Genomic DNA, 18,170 nt, shown 5'->3' on the forward strand with positions numbered 1-18,170 from the left:
GGGTGCAGTGGACGGGGAATAGAGAGCAAAGCCTGGAGGCGCCGGCGCACCCTGAGCATAGGGGAGACACAGCGGAAGGAGGAGAGTTGTGTGGGTTTGAGGATTTGGTAGTGGGAGATGGGGGAGTCCTCCAGTGGTAGCTTCTGTTTTCTCCGGGAAACATGAGCAGAGTGTTCATTGAGAAATTAACTCCTGTATCTTTTCTCCCTGCCCATAGTGACTCAGCTGGAAGAAATGAAAGGCATTAGCCAGGGCCAGGCACTGTAGCTCATGCCTGCTGTAATCCCAGTGCTTCGGGAGGCCAAGGCTGGAGGATCTCCTGAGCCCAGGAGTTCGAGATCAGCCTGGGCAACATGATGAGATTTTGTCCCTACAAAAAAAAATTGTTTTTTTTTAATTAAAAAAGCATTAATCAGACTTTTGTGTTCTAAGTCCTGGGCCTTTTTTCTCCCACCTCATACCTGAGAAAGTAAACAGGCATTTTGTAGTTCTCGTGCCTGAGCTAAGAGGGAGAACACCACTGTGTCTTGCGGAATTGATGCTTTGGCATGGAGGAGAGGGGCAGGGGGACAGGCATTCTCTATCCCCCCCTGACCTGCCCCCACAAGAAAGTGGCTGCATGTGATTCGAAATGCCGAGGACTAAGGGCTGCAACTGTGGGGACCTGTGGGAGAGGTCCTCTTGAAAGAGCTGGGATGGAGGGAGTAGAGGGTTATCTTCCCAAGGACCAGGTCAGACAAGTAAGGCCCTGAAGATGGGCAAAAAATAGCGGAAGCCCTGTGACAGTGACCACTGATGTCTGCAACAGCAGCAGCAGCCTGCAAATTCCTTCCACCTTTCTCTGCAAGGCTGTGGAGCATGGACTGACCATCTCTGGGACTGTGCAAACCCCTGGAGTTCATGGATGATCAGAGGGAGGTGAAGGGCAGCCATGAGTGATAGGGAAATCTTGCTGATCTGGTGGGTAGAGTCTCAAGCTGAATTTAATTTGGTTTAGACCAACTAAGGGATGACTAAGAGGTATATTTACGTCATGAGTTTGCAGAGAGTGTCCAGTGGGCCCAGGACCTGGACAAAGGGTGAGCAGTGAGTGGGAGCTGACATCTGGCTCTCTCCTCACCCTGCACCCTGGGGCTGGAACACAGCAGACACACAACGACCACGTGGTGCTACTCGGCCTTCACAGATGAGCACAAGGACATCCCTCCCCCCAAGGCCCGGGAGCAGGGCAGCAGGGTAGCCCCACACGGACCCCGTGCTCACAGTTTGGCAAACTGGACAGAGCCTTGGCTCTTCTCCTTCAGCAGCTATCACGCTCTCCCAGGCCCGGCCACCTGATCTTCTCATCCATGTGGCTTCGGACCTAGGCCTCTAGTTTCATTACCTTGGGTTTGTATCTAGTTCCAGATGATGTACATGCAGAGATCTGGGCAGGCTGCTTACAGGCATTCTCTTGCCCTGCCTCAGCAAACACTTTGCCACATGTGGGTGAATGAGAGGGCAGATGCCAATGGGTTAGGATTCTGAGACCCCTGTGTCCCTGTGGGGTTTGGAGCAAGAGCCTGGTTGGTAGAACAGTGAGCACATCTGCTATTCAACCACAGGAAACCAGGGGTCCCAGCTCACCTGCCTTCCAGTACTGTGCTCAGTAGCCCTGGCAATGCGGGGCAGAGGGAACAGCACTGCCAGAGCTTCAGGACTACCAAGGCCCAGGCTAGCAGGCACACAGGCTAGCGAACACCACGAGCCCCTCTTCTAGTGCATGCCAGGGCTACAGAAGACTGGGGCTGGATGAGCGCTAAGACTTGGTCACGGAGCTGTTTCCTCACTTAGTCATTTATGTCTGATGGTTCCTTGAGCACGGATAGGAAAGTCAATCTTCATTCCTTTAACAAATATGTATCTATTGTGTGTCAGGACCCTGTGCTGGCCACTGGGATATGACAGGGGACAAGGCAGACTAATTTCTCCTGCCTGCAAGGAACCTGCTGTCCATAGATCGGGGAGACAGACACAGATGCAAACAGTGGTGACAGCCAGGATGACTTCCTGGAGGAAACAATGGTTCCAAACAGATACAGTTGGCTTTAAGGTGCCAAAACACACTAAAGGTAGAGCAAGTCTTTTTTTTTTTTTTTTAACTGAGTCTCACTCTGTGGCCCAGGCTGGTTCAAGCAATTCTCTTGTCTTAGCCTCCCAAGTAGCTGGAATTACAGGTGCACAACACCACACCTGGCTAATTTTTGTATTTTTTTTTTTCTTTTAGTAGGGATGGGGTTTCACCATGTTGGCCAGGCTGATCTCAAACCCCTGACCTCAGGTGATCTGCCTGCCTCAGCCCCACAAAGTGCTGGGATTATAGGGGTTAGCCACTGTGCCTGGCCAGTAGAACAAGTCTTAAGGGGCATTATATTATAACTGCATGCAAGAGAAGTTAGGACCAGTTTGGCTTTGTGTGTGTGTGGACTGAAACCCAAAAGCCAGAAACTCTCTGCATGTGTCCGTCGTGAAGCCATATGGTCTCTAATCTCTATTTTTCAAAATTTGCAGGACTGATGACTGATTGGACAGTGATGCAGGAGGGAAGGTCTCTGCATGTCAGTGACCAAGTGACTGAAGATGACACTGCCTGAGATGGGGAGTATTGAAGGTAAGCAGATCTGGGGTGGGCAGGACAGAGGAGGCTCTTAGTTATATGGATCTGGAGCTCACAGGAGCGGCCCAGACTGGAGATAGAGACTTAGAAGTCATCAGCATATGGTTGGTAGTGGTCAAGATGGTCCAGGGAAAAGGGGCAGAGCAAGAGAAAAGAGGAGGCCTAGGACAGAGTCCCAGAAGAGCAGAAGAGGAGGTGGTAAAGGAATCGGAGAGAGGAGCCAGTGAGGAGAGGGTGGGCCAATGAAGCCAAGGAAAAGAACTGTTTTAATAACTCAGCAATGGGCAGGCATAATTGGCTGAAAAGTATACTTTTAAAATTTGGGGGCCGACCTGGAAACTCTAAATCCTCAAAGTTCTGGAAAAAAAGGCAAAAATGCTTAAAGATGCATAAAATTTGCAATACTTCCCCTATGGTGCACCAAAATTACCAATTGTGAAAAACCACACACTGGAAATATTCATTTTTGATCCGTTTGTCATCCAAACCGAACTGTCCAGAATCACCAGAGCCAGTCCCATCCCCTCCTCACACACCAGGGGGCGCACACGCACTGTTTGTGAATTCAAGTTCAGGACAAAAACAGGCAGTGAATCAGGTGGTTACCAGAACCTGATCCCTCAGCCCAGATCCCTGAACATCACAGCAACCTTGCCCTGCACATTACCACGTGATCCCTGAATCCAGGCACCTCAACAATGTCCAAATTTTATTTCTCACCTGACTCCAAACTCAGGTGTTATACCAGAAACACCCCGCAGAAGAAACCCCACAGAGGAGAAATGTCATCTCTTCCTCTGCTCAGTTACCTGACCCAGGGCAGTGGGGGTAGGTTCCCCCATCCTTCATGGTGAAGCCTAGCAAGCAGTGGCAGAGAATGGTGGGAGGGCGTGGGGGGTGGGGGGCGGGGCGGTAGATAGGAAAGAGCTGGTGTGGCTTTGGCTGACTCTTGAGTGGTTGTAGCATGGATTGCATGGGGGCGGGGTCTGGAGGCAGGGGCTCTTGGGTTGAAGCTCATCAAATCCCTCTGATCAGTAGGTCTTGGAATAAATCTTCAGGTAGGTTATTGGTTTCACCCAGACATTTCTAGGGTCATCATTTGAGTTTGATATGAGAAGTCAGAAACTCAATACTGAGATTTAAATTTGACTTGGAGGGCATTATCACGTCTTTAATTCCGAGGCCAATGTAAGGTTCACAGTTGGAATTGGTATAATATTGGGGTATTAGCCAGCCTCTGTTTGGGGTTGACACTAGGTCAGAGAAGTAGAGGGTGAGCATGAGGATGAAGGGGCTTTGTGTGGGGTTTCTGCAAAGCCAGTCTCATCTTGGGTTCCAAGATTATTATTAAAGCTGGGTTGGTTTAGGGTCCTAAATGGTCTCAAGGTTGGGTGGGGTTTCAGGTCAGTATCTGTGTTTGGGGGTCCTTTTCTGGTGACTCAATCCCAACTCTGGAATTGAGAATCCCAATTCAGAGTGCATTGGTGTTGATCTGGGAATGGGAGAGCAGTACTGGAGTTTTATGTAAGGCTTGGGGTTCAGAAGAGAGAGAATTGCGGTCCATAGCAAGGTAGCTTTTGGACTTTAGGGTTCATTTAGGGACTGGGGGCTTAGCATTAGCACAGGGGTCCATTTAAGGTCCAGAGTTGGTGCCAGCGTCACTATCAAGGTTAGGGCAGGTAGAAGTAATAAAGAGGTTTAGATTTAGAATTGGTATTTGGGATCAGTACAGAGGTTCAGAACAAAATTCCTACTTGTGCTAATTTGGGGGCAGATTAAGGGCTTTGGACTCAATATTGGGTTTAGGGCAAAGTGTGGGCTCAGTATCAGGTTCAGATCTGTATGGGGAGGAAATGGGGTCCTAGAGTGGTATTAGGTTCATGCTAGGACTGGGAGCCACTAGAAGGGTCTGGATGTAGTATCAGAGTTTGGTCTGTCCATGTTCATTATTGGGGTTCGGGATCAATATTGAGGTCCCGGTCGGTTTCGACTTGGCGTTGAGTTGTGGCCTCTCTGGGCCTCCGCGGCTCCGCGGCTCTACGAGCGAGAGTGCACGAGGGGAGGGGCGGCGCCGGGGGCGCGCACGGCAGGGGCAGGGGCGCGGGCGCGAGCGAGAGGGGAGCGCGCGGCTGGAGCTGGCGCGGGAGCGGCGGGAGCGGTGGCGGCGGCAGAGGCGGCGGCTCCAGCTCCGGCTCCGGCTCCGGCTCCGGCTCCAGCTCGGGTGGCGGTGGCAGGAGCGGGACCAGGTGGAGGCGGCGGCGGCAGAGGAGTGGGAGCAGCGGCCCCAGCGGCTTGCGGGGGGACATGCGGACCGACGGCCCCTGGATAGGCGGTGAGTGACCCCCGGGCCCCCCGCCAGCCCCTCCGCGCCCGTCCCTTCCCCGTTCTCCTTGCCCTCCCCGCTAGTCCACCCGGCGGAGCTGGGGGCGGTCCCGGGGGGACGAGGGCGCCGCTGAGGCCGGGCCGCGCCCCCACCTGCCGCGCCCGCAGCCTCGGCGAAGCCCCCCCCACGCCCCAGCCTGGCGGCTCCTCCCCGCTCACCCCGCGGCAGACGCGCCCCCAGCGCTGCCGGCTAGCTCGCTCCCCGCCGCCCCTCGCTGCCTCCCTCCCTCTCCGCCGCACCTTAGCCGCAGCCCGCCCCCCCTTCCCCCGCCCAGCGCAAAGTTTCCCGTTTGCGCTCTTGCTCCCCCTCATCAGTCCCGCCTCGTCCCCCCTTCTAGCGCGGACGCGCTCCGGGGGCGGCCCTCAGACCCCTCAGCGCCCGGCTCCGGGCGGGTCCAGGCCGCGCCCCCGCCCCCGCCGCACAGGCGCCCCCTCCCAGCCGACGGGGGATCCGCAGCCGGCGCGCCCGGGTCTCGCTCGCGGCCCCGGCGCACGTGCGGTCCCGGGCTGCGCCGGGCGCGAGTTTGGAGGCCCCCACCCCCTTCGTTCGCGAGCACTGGGTGGGGAGGGGCCGAACGGGTTGTACCCGCCCCCAACCGGGTGCAACGCCCTGGAGGCCCTGGAGCGACCTGTCCCATGAGGACGTGGCCACTCGGACCCGCTCCGAAAGTTCACTCAGTGGCCGCCCCGCGTCCCGTCCCGTGCCGTGCCGTGCCGGCTCCCCATCGTCGTGCCCACGTCTCTGTCTCGGCTGCTTTCTGTTTTCCTTGGCGTCTTTGCCTCCCCGTGTCAGTGCCCCTGCAATCCCAGGGTCTCTCCGGCTGTCTGCGTTCTTCTTCCCCAGGTCACTCTGTTCTTTCTCCCCAGGTCTCTCCGTTCTGTCTCCCTGGGTCATCTTGTTCCCTGTTCCTGAGTCTCTCTGTTCTCTCCCCTTGGGTCTCTTCTGTTTCCTCTCCCTGGGTTCTGTCTCCCTTCCTAAGTCTCTCTCTGCCTCTTGTCTCTCACCCATCTCTTGGTGTCTCTGCACCCTCTGTGCTAGGCGTCCCCCCATTTCCCTGGAATGCTGCCCCTCTGGTTCTTCCACCCCGGAGGGGGAGGGGCTAGACTTTCTCCTCATTTCAAACCCCCCTGTCCCTCAGTGCAGGGCCCCTGAGTTGGAGCAGGTTGGGGGTGGGGAGCGCTACCTGCCTGAGCTGTGAAATGGGAGAGGGAGGCTGCCCCAGCCTGCGGGTTGTCTGGATCTCCCTGAGGGGCCACAGAGCAGGGCCGGGAGGCTGGATTACGATGAGGAAGGCTCCACTACTGAAGGAACAAGGGCAGGGATCCAGAACGACCTGGTGCCAGATCTGGCCTGAGAACCAGCACTGGGGTGAGAGGCGTAGAAAAGGATGTGGGGTGGTGGTTCCAGGCGGGTGCTCATGGGGAGAGATCTGCTGAGAAGGGAAGATCTGATGGGGGATCCTTTGGGAGGCTTCGGGGATCTGAGGGATCCAGAAGAGAGTTCTGACAGGCTATCTAAGGAAATTTCTGTGCTTAGCGCCTTATTAACTCTTGCTTCAGGGAGCATGAAAATCCCTGTTTTTTACTGATTATATGAATGAGCCTAGGGCTTCAAGAAGAAGCAGGTGTAACTCCCCAAGTACAACCCCCTACATTCTCAGCCCCAGGCACAGGCCACTCTCTCTCATACCCTCTTGCCTTCATTTCCACACTCAGCTCACCCCCCTCCACCCCCCCACACACTCCTTGTTCAGCTGCTTTCTTGACCCCACTCACAAACCTGGACCCACATGCCAGCCAGGTCTCAAGCAATCTGTGCCTGCACACTCGCAGCACACCTGTGCACATGCACAGTCATCCTTGTGCATTTTTGTATATGCACTTTCTTGCACATTTTACTTGCTCTGTCTCCCTCATCATTTGAAGTGTCTGTATAGTGTTTTGTTTTGTTTTTTTAGTTTCTTTTTCCAACTGCTCTTCCTTTTCCCTCTTTCAACAAGAAAATTGTTTTAGCATAATTCCTTCCTTCCTCCGTTTCTTCCTTCCTCTTGCAACTACTGATACCTCCCCTTTATCCAGCTTTGTGTGCCCTGTGCAGGTTGGCTTGGTGTACAGGGCTGCCAAGAGAGGAGGGGGTGGTTGGGTGCTGGTGAAGAAATTTGATGGGGCAGAGTTATAGACTGCAGCAGACGTAAACTAGCAACACATCTTTTGTAGGTAATCGTATTGATATGCAGCAAAATACCAGCCCTGGCAGTTTGGGCACAGTCCACCCTTTTTCCATCAGCCCGAACTATGGGAGTCTAGCTTTAAGGATCCTCACTGGGGGCGGGGAGGAGGGGACCCAGACCTCCTGCAATAGAGGTTGTGATACATACCACGGCTCCTCCACTTTCCAGCTTCAGGCCTCAAAGAGGCCCCTTTCTCCCTGAGTCTCAGTTTCACTCCCTGTAAAATGGGGCAGCTAATCCAACCCGGACTTGGTCCCAAGGCTGTTGTAAGAATCCAAGGGAACTGTGTGGCAGTGCATCATCAGCAGTAGCAGTCACTTCCCATGTGACTGACACTGCTGTGTGCTTGGTCCAAGCTTGCAGCCAGGGCCCTGCCTTTGAGAAGCTCGTGGTCCCTGTGGGAGCAGGTTGCACCATGAGAATGCAAAAGCAATTCAGTTACCTGTTATTAATTGCTGACTATGTGCCAGACCCCGGGGTAGGCACTTTTAGCCCCGGCTGCCTTGCTTCCTTTGGGAGTAACAGCTATGTAGAAGAGGCGGCCCACGCCTAAGGTTCAGGCATCTGCTCAGCTAAAGCAGCTGCAGTTCTGAGTTGAGTTAGAACATTGGAAGAGTTCATCAAGAGACAGGGGAGAGTTCAGAGGTCAGGGTGAGATGAGTCCCAGAGGAGACCAAGAAGGAGTGATCCGAACTGGGTTTGAAGGGATGAATAGGAGTTTGAAGAAGAGAGAAAGGACTTGAGGCAGATAAAAAATAGTATGAATAAAGACTGGGAGGTGTTGTCACTTGTGAAGTATTCAGAGATGTGGCAGATCACAGAGGGCATTGAATGCCCTGTTAAGTACCTGTCATTTTACTCTGAGAACCCAGAGAGAAAACACCAAGCTTAAAGCTTGGATAGGGAGGGTGGAGTGTGCGGTGGTCAGGTTTATGTTTCCAGAAAATGCTCTGTGGCTATGGGAAAAGGATGGAGACAGGGTGCCCAGTGGGGCAAGAGGTGTAGGTAAGTAAGGTAAGAGAAGATGCTGGCTTTGATAGGTGGTAGCATGGAGCCATCTTGAAGGCACACTTGTCAGGACAGAGTGATTATTGCATGTGGGAGTGAAGGAGAGGAAGAGGAAGGAGTCCAGGTTCCTGGGAGTGGTAGAGCGGGCCTTCACTGAAGGCCCTGAAGCTTCACTGAGTTAGGGACTTGGTGAGGAGGGGCAGAGAATAAGCTCTTAGTTGGACATGTGGCCCTTGAGGTATTTAGGGCAGTTGAGGCTCAGTGCGGGAGGCGCATCAAGGAGGGGCTTTGGTGTGAGGGTATGGGAGAGAAATGTGTCCCGGACAAAGAGAAGCAAGAGCTTGTGAGTGCGTGGAGCTGTGCCTATCAGAGAAAGTAACCTCCGACAGTGGGGAAGAGCTCGAGTTTTATACTGCTAGGGTTGGACTCTGTTTACTAGCAGCGTGACTTTAAGCAGGTGGCTTAACCTCTCTGAATCCATTTTCTCATTTGTCAAATGATTATAATAAAAACCCATGCCTTATAAGGGTTATTATGAGGATTAAAGATGTATGTATGAAGTGTGCATAGCACAGGGCTTGGCATCTAGTGAGTACTGTTGTCTGTGTTTGCAGTTACTGTAATCATCCTCAACAGGGGCGGTGTAAACGCACTCTCCCATCAGGGGTCACATGAGGTTGCCTTTAATAAGAAGATAGACTGCTAAGGTTAGGATACCTGTCTGTCTAAGGTTGCTGCAATTCTGGGCTGAGATTAGCAGGTCGAGGTCCTCAACAAAGGGGGTGCCCAGCCCCCATTGTTATTGATGGGATTGTGAATGTTGCTCAGGTGTTTGACCTTCAGGTGGTGGGCTTGAGAAGACTAGAGGTGAGGCCTGCAGAAGAGACTCCAGGTTTAGGGTAGGTGGAAGGGAATTTTGAGAAGGGGCAGCCTTGGGGTACTGAGTTCTCCATTTCCTTCCACCCTCCCTGGGCCCTGGGCTTCTACTGAGGCTCTTTTCACCAGCATCTGCCTCTGTGGTCCAGATGCACCACGTCTCTGTGGGACCATGACTTCTAGGTCCGAGAACTCCGGTTTTAGCTCCTTAGCAGTATTTTAGCTGCTGTTTCTGGGGACTGTTCCCGGTGCAGCCACAGGGGCATTCTGGGGGTTGCTCCAGAGGGCAGCTGTGCCTGTATTCCCCTAGGTATCTACTTGCTGCTGACCCACTGCCGGGCCAGGTTTCAGGCCTGGCAGATGATGGGGAACCCTGCTGGGGCCAGACCTGGGTTAACCCCAAGGGCTTTCTTTCTTGATATTGGACATGACTGTGGACTTCACCCCTTCTGAGGCCTTTCTGGGTGCAAAGCAGTGTGATTTCTTTTTTTTTTTTTTTTTTTTTGAAACAGAATCTCACTCTGTTGCCCAGGCTGGAGTATAGTGGTACAGTCATGGCTCACTGCAGCCTCCACCTCCTGGACTCAAGCAATCCTCCTACCTTAGCCTCCTGAGTATCTGGGACTACAAGTGTAGTCCCACCTGGCTAATTTTTGTATTTTTTGTGGAGACGGGGTTTTGCCATGTTGTCCAGGCTGCTCTTGAACTCCTGGCTCAAGTGATCCACCTGCCTTGGCCTCCCAAAGTGCTGGGATTACAGCGGTGAGCCACTGTGACTGGCCAGCAGTGTGGTTTCTAACTTGGGTCCTGAACCATTCAGGACCTTTCTGAGTAGCTTTCTAGTCAACTTTCCAGGTGTCAGTGCCAGCTCTGTTCTAGGGGTGTATCTGGTTGTCCTGATTGTTCTGGGCTCTGTCCCAATGTGAGTGTAGAGTAGTTCTGGGAGTTGCAGTTGGTGAATCTGAGTCTTTATTTGGTTGCCTGATAGGTTGTTTTGAGACCAGTTTGATCCCAGACTGATGTGGTTCAAAATTACTGTCTGGCTTTTCTAGGATCCTGCCCTCATGCTGTTCTGTGTGCCTCTGGGTCTTTGCAAATGTTTAGTCTTCTAAAACGGTCCCTGGCCACTTTGGGTACACTCCTCTTTCCAGGTGTGGCTTCTGCTCCATGTAGGGCCTATCTCAGATTCCAAGCACGAGACCCTGCTGTGGCCCTGGGTGTGGCAGCAGTGCCTGGCCAGCTTGGGGGAGGCCTTTCCCATTACCCAGTTCCCTGCCTTGGACTCTGCCCCTCTGCCCAGGGTCTCTGCACAATGGCGTAGCCAAAAACCTCACTTGAATACTGTGAGGCCCTGCGGGCATCTCTAGACAAATGGGCCTTTAAGTTTGGGGCCTGGAAGCTGGTTTGTCTGGCCAGACCCGCCGGGCAGCCTATATGCTGGGAGCAGCAGCTGCTGGAAACGAGAAACTCGACTTGGGGAGCTGGGAGGGAAGCATGCAGAGAGGGCTGCGGGTTCTGGTGCACGTAGGTGGGGCAGTGGAGGCTGGGTCGGTGAGCTGGCGAGGGCCGTCTTGGGTCAGTTGGGATGGCCTTCAGTCGATGAGAGCACCCCCATATTGGCAGAGGTGGTTAGTGCAACTTGAGGGTAATTTCTAGGTGCAGAGGTGTGTCCTTGATTTCACGACGAGGGTCAGTCTTGGGCCAGTGAGGACATTCCCATGCACCACCCTCTCACTGTGGTTTCTTTGTATCCGTTATAGGAGGAGCCAAGGTGGCAGAGTGGAGTGGGGCGAGGATCACTGTGCATGTGAGGGCATGAGGTGAGAAGCCTGTTACAAGGTGCAGCTTGCATCGAGTAGGCCAAACAGCTGAGCTTCTGTGAGGTGGTGTGGATGTGTCTGACCCCCACCCCCACTCAGGATGGCACCCACGCTGGTGGGGGCTCAATAATGGCTCTAGAAGGAAGGGGCTGGGCTCTGTCGCTGCATGTGTGCCAGCGGAGGAGGCATCCAGGGGCACACCTTCATTTTAAAAATTATAGAGAAGCAGAAAGTCAAAAATAAATATTGCTTCTGAAGCTTCTTTGAAGACTGGCATGTATGTTGGAGTGTGTTCTTCCAGGCTGGACTGTTTTCTTTGAACTCATCCATGCGTTCATCCACTCATTCAGTGTATGTTGACCGAGCACCTACTACGTGCCGGCTGTCAGCCCGGCGCTGGGAATATGGAGATGAGCTGGGCAGCCACAGTCCATGTTCCTATCAAGCTTATGATAGTGACTCAATCATTGTAAAAATATGTAGAGTCATGTTTGTGGTCACAGCTCCAAGCCAAGGTCCAGGCAGGTAGTCTGGGACATCGTGGAAGGCTTCCCTGAGAAAGTGCCACTGGATCTGAGATCCGAGGGTAAATTGGCAAGAGGAGCACAGGTAGCCTGTGCCAGGCAGTGGCATTCAGCACCGGCAAGGTTGGGAGACAGGAAGAAATTTGGCACATTTGAGGATCAGAAGAGGAAGTCCCCATTCTGGCAGGAGGAGAGCATGGGCAGGTAGGGCTGCAGAGGTGGCCGACTTTGCTTGGCTCTGGGGTCATGCTGAGGAGCTGGGCCACAGAGTCTATTGCTGAGGTCAGGGACTTGGTCTGTGTGGCTCACAACTATATGGCTAGTGCCTGGAAGGAGGTCTAGCACGTAGTAGGTGCTCAGGGAGTATCAAAATGAATGAACGAGGGAGTGAAGGGAAAAGATGGGCATTTTTACCAGATGGGGATGGTTCTACATGAACATTTCCATAACCTGCTTTTTTTTTCTGCATAAACAGCAAATTTTTAATGTCTTTCTGTGTCAATACATATGCTGCTGTGATGAAATTCTTGATGTTTTTTCATATGCTTTCCTTTCTGTCCAGAAAGGAGCGGAGGCCCTGGTGCCCTGCCCTTGGTGCTGAGTATCCAGCAAGAGTGACTGGGGTGAAGAAGCAAAGACCTGGTGAGTGTGCCCCAAGAAGTGGCCAGGAGCAGGAGTGCATAGGGGTCCTGTGAGCCAGGCTGAGCAGCTTAGACTTTGGTGCAGGGTCAGTGGAACTATATAGGGGGTGTCAGCAGGGGGCATGACATGATCCAGTGAGTGCTGGTGAGAGATGTGGAGGCATGGACCAGGGAGGCTGTGACAGAAGTGGAGAGAAGGGATGTGAGTGCTATTTAGGAAGGTGGAGTAGACAGGACATGGTGAAGGATTGAATGCGGAGCATGAGGGAGGGGAGATGTCACGGATGGTGCCTGAGTTTCTGGCTGGAGTGGATGATAGAGGTGGATGGGGAATGACATACAGCTCGTCAGCTACTGTAGGTGTGAAATAGGCTTCTGGTGATGTCCTGGGACTTAGACCGGGATCTATCTTCTGCTTCTCCATTCACCACATTTCTGTAGAAAAGACTGTTACCATCGACTGTAGGTTGTGGTAGAGAGAATATGGTGCCTGCAGGATCTGGGCATGTCCTCTGCATCTTTGAGGTCCCCTTGTCCTCCTCTCTTTTTTTCTTTTTCTTTTTTTTTTTTTTTTTTTTTGAGACAGAGTCTCGCTCTGTCCCCCGGGCTGGAGTGCAGTGGCTGGATCTCAGCTCACTGCAAGCTCCGCCTCCCGGGTTTACGCCATTCTCCTGCCTCAGCCTCCCGAGTAGCTGGGACTACAGGCGCCCGCCACCACTCCCGGCTAGTTTTTTGTATTTTTTAGTAGAGACGGGGTTTCACTGTGTTAGCCAGGATGGTCTCGATCTCCAGACCTCGTGATCCGCCCGTCTCGGCCTCCCAAAGTGCTGGGATTACAGGCTTGAGCCACCGCGCCCGGCCCCTCCTCTCTGTTAGAAGCACAGAATGGGTGGGCTGGAGTTGTAGGGAATGAAGTTGGCGAGTTGGTTTAGAGTCAGCATCATGGGCCTTGGATGTCAGGCTAAAGATGTTATTTAGACTTTTTCCTGAGGGCAATACAGCAGCATTGAAGGTTCTTAAGCAGAGAAGCAATATCCATGCATTCATCTGTCCATTGCCCATCCGTTGATTCATTCATGGAACACTGTCTGAGTGCCTGCTCTGGAATAAAGTGGCAAACAAAAGTGCAGATTTGCATTTTTATGTGCTGAAAGGTGGCATTGGTCTGTGTGCAGGCCAGGTTGGAGGGGAGTGATTGAAGGCAGGAAGCCCACCGAAGAGGCAGGAAGTGATGAGGTCTTACTAACACAGTGGTAGTGAGGATGAAGGCAGGGCAGATTCAAACTTATTGATGGGTTAGATGTGTGGGATGAGGACAAGGGAGCAGTTAAGGAGGGTTTGTGGGCTTGGTGACTGAGCAGATAGTGGAGCTGTCCCCAAGACTGCACACCCTGGAGGAGGAGTGGGATTGGGGCAGATGAGTTCTGGTTGGGCCATCCTGAGCCAAGAACTCGGTGGGTCTGTTCATTCTCGGTAAGCTCCTTGAAGGCAGAGCCTCTGACTGTCTTGTTCATTACCCTGCCCACTGAACATCTGGATGGGTGGCTGAACTAACAAGGCTGTGGAAGAGATGGGTCTGGCCAGGGTGGGGGAAGGAAATGTGTGTGTCTTGGGTGTCTGCTGGAGTTCAGGCCCTATGCTTGGTGAGACGGGCACTGGGGTTATGTAGAGGGTGCAAGAGGGACTATGTCACAGGCTGGAAAGGTCAGATGGGGAGGGTGGGTATAGGGACATCATGTGTCTCTTCGCCTCTCCATCCTCAGATGATGGTCTGACCTACCTTGAAGTTCAGTCTTGCCAGAAGAGGTACCTGAAGGTGGAGCCCTCTGTCCTCTGGGGAGGCCACTAGCTGATGTCTGATGGGGTGAAGATGGGGTGTGCTATAGTTCCTGACTTCTGGAAGCTGGGTAGGGCTGATACGGGGGTACAGGGGAAGGTACTCTGAGGTCCCAAGGCCAGGAGCCGGCTAGTACAGGAATTAAGCCAGGTTGGAGCTGCCTTGGGTACAAGGCCCAGGGTGCCCAGGGGATTGGGTTCTGGGGCAGGGGCCAGGTCAGGCTCTAGACTCAATTGGCAAAGGATCTTGTTGTCTGTGTTGGGGTTTCTCAGCCTCAGCACTGTTGATATTTTGGATCAGATAACCCCTTATTGTGGGGGTGGGGCTTGTTATTATAGAGTGTCTAGCAGCATCCCTGATTTCTTCCCACCAGATGCCAGTAGCGTCTCCCCGCTTTCCCCAGTCTCGACAATCAAAAATGTCTCCAGTCGTTGTGTAATGTCCCATGGGGGCAAAATTATCCTAAATTGAGAACCTCTGGTCTACAGCCTCTTGCTGCTTTCACTATACTGTACAAAGCTGGAAAACTGGGGCGGGTCAGTGGGGAAGATGGACAGTGATGGGCCACTTGAGCAGAGTTCTGAGGGGTGAGGAGTGCTGGGGCAGGAGAAGGTCATTTTTTTCCAGTAGACAGAACAGCAAGTACAGAGGCTTGGAGGCAGCAAAGTTGGGGAACAGTAATCCAAGAGGGACCCCAGCCCCAGAGGAAGGGGCCTGGAGGCTTAGGGATTACAGCTGCAGGAAGATACCTCTCCTGGTCCCCTTTGGTCGCTTGCCCCCAGAGCTAGTCTCCTGCTGACCCTTTGCCACCTCCGAGTCTGTGACACTCCTCCTAATCTCCCCCTCCACTCCTCAGTGAGATGGAGAAACTAAGAGCTGCAACAGGGTGGGACTCAGTCCAGCTGGTGGGAGCCCCAATACCAGCTGTGGGAGGGAGGGCTGTTCCTGGCTCTGCTCACAGATTTCAGCCAACTGGCTGGAGGAGGGAAGGCGGCCTCGCCCTCTTCCCCACAGGCCCCTCCTTCCCTAGGTCAGGGGTCCTGGCTGAGACTGTGATTTATTCCTGTCATAATCCAGTGGTTGCTTTGGTGAGAGTTGGAAACATGTTGGTTTCCCCTTCCCAAGTCTAACAAGGCCTGTTTCCGCCTCCGCGGCCGCTGCTGCAGTGCCACGCGGTGAACTGCCCAGAACATGACAAAAGGGCTCGGTTAGCTGCCCGCTGGTTAGAAGATGAACAGCTCAGAGCTCGCCCTGCCGACAGGCGCTTTCCTTCCCGTTGCCCAAGTGCTGGCTTTTCCTCTTGGCCGTCTGCTCTGTGGGGCCCTGGATACCCCTCCTTCTGCTCATGTCCATTTCTGGGCCCCAGGGTCCTGGCCTGGGGAGGTAAGGTTGGGGAGGCTGCAGAAACAGGTGGTATCTGGAGACTAATTAATATTTGTGAATAATAATGCTTGCCCAAGGAAACAAATCAATCTGTGATTGCATATTTGTAACGACTGAGGAACGATCCCAGCTGTTCTCCAGCCAGGGAACCCCCCATCATTGGTGTCACATGGTCCCTTGGGCCCCCACAGAGGCTGGCCGGGTGCTTAGGGTGGGCTGCATGGAGGTGGCATGGCTTCTGTGTTTTGTAACATGAACCTTCTGTGACGTTCATATGCGAACGCTGTGGCTTGCTCTAGTGCCTGCTTCTTCCTTTTCCCTCAAAGCAGTGATTCCCAGGCTCTTTGGTTTCACGAACCAATACAATTTCCAAAAGTACTCGAGCCAGACATGGGGTTGGCAATTTTTTATTTTGCCAAGTAAAGGCATTATAAAAAAACAACTGTTATCTGCTATCCCCATCATTTCATACAGGAAAGAACATTTTAACACCAAGGATAAAATTTGAGAATAAAGGACAGTTCTTCCCAAGAAAGGGCAGTTGGCAGCTTTACACTGACGTAGCAAAGAAAAAGGATATATTAAAACCATTCTGAATGTGGAAAAATTGTGTCCAATTATATTCTATAATATCATACCGTATGTAATTGTGTTCCTGCCCAAGTATGTCAGCTTGGCAGAACGGATGGTCCACAGTGCAATTCAGAGACGAGCTTGAGTGCCCAAGTGCCCCGGCCTTGTTTTTATCTCGGTTGTTGAAAGCCCAGGCTCACCCAGCCATGCTGGTGAAGTGGGTGCTCTGCTGTGAAGCCCGTTGCATGGATTCACAAGGTGCTCAGCCTTGCAACCGCATTCAGGCTAGCAGCAGCCCTGCCCCCTGTTCCTCTCCCACCTTCTCCCCGCAGGTGACCCTGGGACTCTGGGGGCTGGTGTAGGGCCAAGGTCTAGACTTTAGGCCAGGCCTGGGGATCCAGGGCTGCTCTGCTCTGATGAGGGAGGCCCTGGAGCTGGGAGTGGCCTGAACCGCCTGACACCAGGGCAGGCTCTGTGCCCGGAGTCTGGGGCGGGAGGCAGTTTGCTCTCACCAGGAGCTGGTGAGGGAGAGGCCCTGGCTCGTACAGCTGTGTGGTTGCCAGAGTAGTTGCCTGAGAATGTGTTTGTGTGTGTCCCTTGTGTTTCCCCATCTCCCTGGGCATCTGTGTCCTTGTGTCCATCATGGACCACTGGAAGAAGCTCTCTCTTCTACTTTCTGGATTTGAACCAAGTGTCCTGAGCACCCCAACCCAGAGACACGGGGTTCCTGGAGGCCCCAGGTTGGGGGTAGGGTTACCTGAGGCCCAAGTTCTCTTAACACCCATGGCCAGACTCTCATCCAAGCTGGTACCACATGGGTGTCTATTCTGGGAGTTTACCCCCACGATGGCTCTCCTGGGAGCTCTGCCCCCACCGTGATGTCTGTAACAGCACATTACATCTCTGTGATGATGTATGGGGAGTTGCACCCCTGTAATGTCCTTATCAGGCAGCTGCACTGTACCCTCTGGGTCCACCCACGTGATATCTAGACCACATGGTTACACCTCCATAATGTCTGCACCTGGGAGTTACACTGCTATGATTACCGCACCAAGGCGGCTACAGGGGATTAAGCCTCTGCTCATTGTACTGGGGAACTGTATCCTGTGATGACTATACTGTGCATTTTATTTTCAGAGCAGGGAGATATGCTCGTGCTGGGGGACTATGTCCCTATGAAGCCTGCCTGGCAGGGGTTAGTTACATGCTTGGAATGCTTGTTCCTGGGAGTAAACATCTGTGACTATTATAGTGTTATACCCGTGATGCCGGTACAAGGCCGCTGTACCCTGTCCTTTGTTGCAACACAACTATTGAGTTATAAACTCCTGTATCTCAATCAGGGGCTCCAGGATGGTCCATCAGAGGCCCATACCCCCATGATGACCTGGCCTGGCATAGGATACCAGATGTGTCCACAGGCCCAGGGAGGAAGAGCCACTCATAGTCCACCACCTGATGGCCGCTGGGAAGGTGCTCCATTGTTGGCTGCATGTGGCACCATAGCGCAAGCTCAGGCAGGGCCTTAGTGATGTGTGACCCCCATCCCAGCGTGGCCTTGCAGGCGTCATTGTGGTCTCAGCCGCCTGAGCTCTGGGATCATGGAGCAGATCCCCCCCCAGCTTGGTGTAAATGGACACCCATCATGCCCCTTCAGTGTTCTTACTTTGTTGTTCAGCTCCTGTCTCAGATTTTTGGTGAGATCCTGGGACAGGGGACAACTCCCACCCGTTTTCCTTTGTGTTTGGCCCCATTCCACTTTGCAGCCCCACCTGCTTTGTCCAACACCCTTGCTCAACTGCTGCTCCCTGACCTCATGACCTTTGATTATCTCAGTTGAGACAAGGGTTCAAATTTCAGAAAGGACCGGAGCACCTTTGAGCCCTGCCCCTTCCTGTTCACCTGCCTGTCACCTTGAAAATTCTTTTACCATTGTGGGTCAGCGGGGACCTGGGTCTGATCAAAACTCCCTGACCGAAGTCCATGGGTATCACTGCGGGGCCCCAAGGCGTGTCCTCCATCATGCACTCTGCTCTGTTGTGTCTTCACAGCATTCATGAGGGATTGACCACGTCTCATCCGTCTGCCCAGAGCATGGTGTGATCAGAGCTTGTGGGCACTTCCACACATCCCCTGGTGCCCCCCGTGAGGGGTATGGGAGAGAGACCCTGGGGAGCTCACCAGTGGGGCCAGGGAGCGATAGCAGCGTATCTCCCATGTACAGTGCGGCCACACT

The 18,170-nt window shown here is 53.4% G+C and overlaps 1 protein-coding gene across 7 annotated transcripts in view; it reads left to right on the top strand.

Annotated features, from left to right (window-relative positions):
* The first annotated feature begins 4,781 nt into the window (after positions 1 to 4,781).
* The window catches only part of PTPRF (protein tyrosine phosphatase receptor type F), a 93,513-nt gene continuing 80,124 nt past the window's right edge, over positions 4,782 to 18,170 (top strand). For 3 of the 7 annotated variants that reach the window (XM_030942921.1, XM_030942926.1, XM_030942927.1), the window contains exons 1-2: positions 4,792 to 4,988; positions 12,060 to 12,139. The gene's annotated coding sequence lies outside the window, so the exon portion shown is untranslated. Of the gene's footprint in view, positions 4,989 to 10,913; positions 10,974 to 12,059; positions 12,140 to 13,901; positions 14,046 to 18,170 lie in introns of all 7 variants that reach the window. The other 4 variants (XM_030942922.1, XM_030942923.1, XM_030942925.1 and 1 more) reach the window with 4 other exon arrangements.

This window comes from Rhinopithecus roxellana, chromosome 12, assembly GCF_007565055.1.
Source record: "Rhinopithecus roxellana isolate Shanxi Qingling chromosome 12, ASM756505v1, whole genome shotgun sequence".
Classification (NCBI taxonomy): domain Eukaryota; kingdom Metazoa; phylum Chordata; class Mammalia; order Primates; family Cercopithecidae; genus Rhinopithecus; species Rhinopithecus roxellana.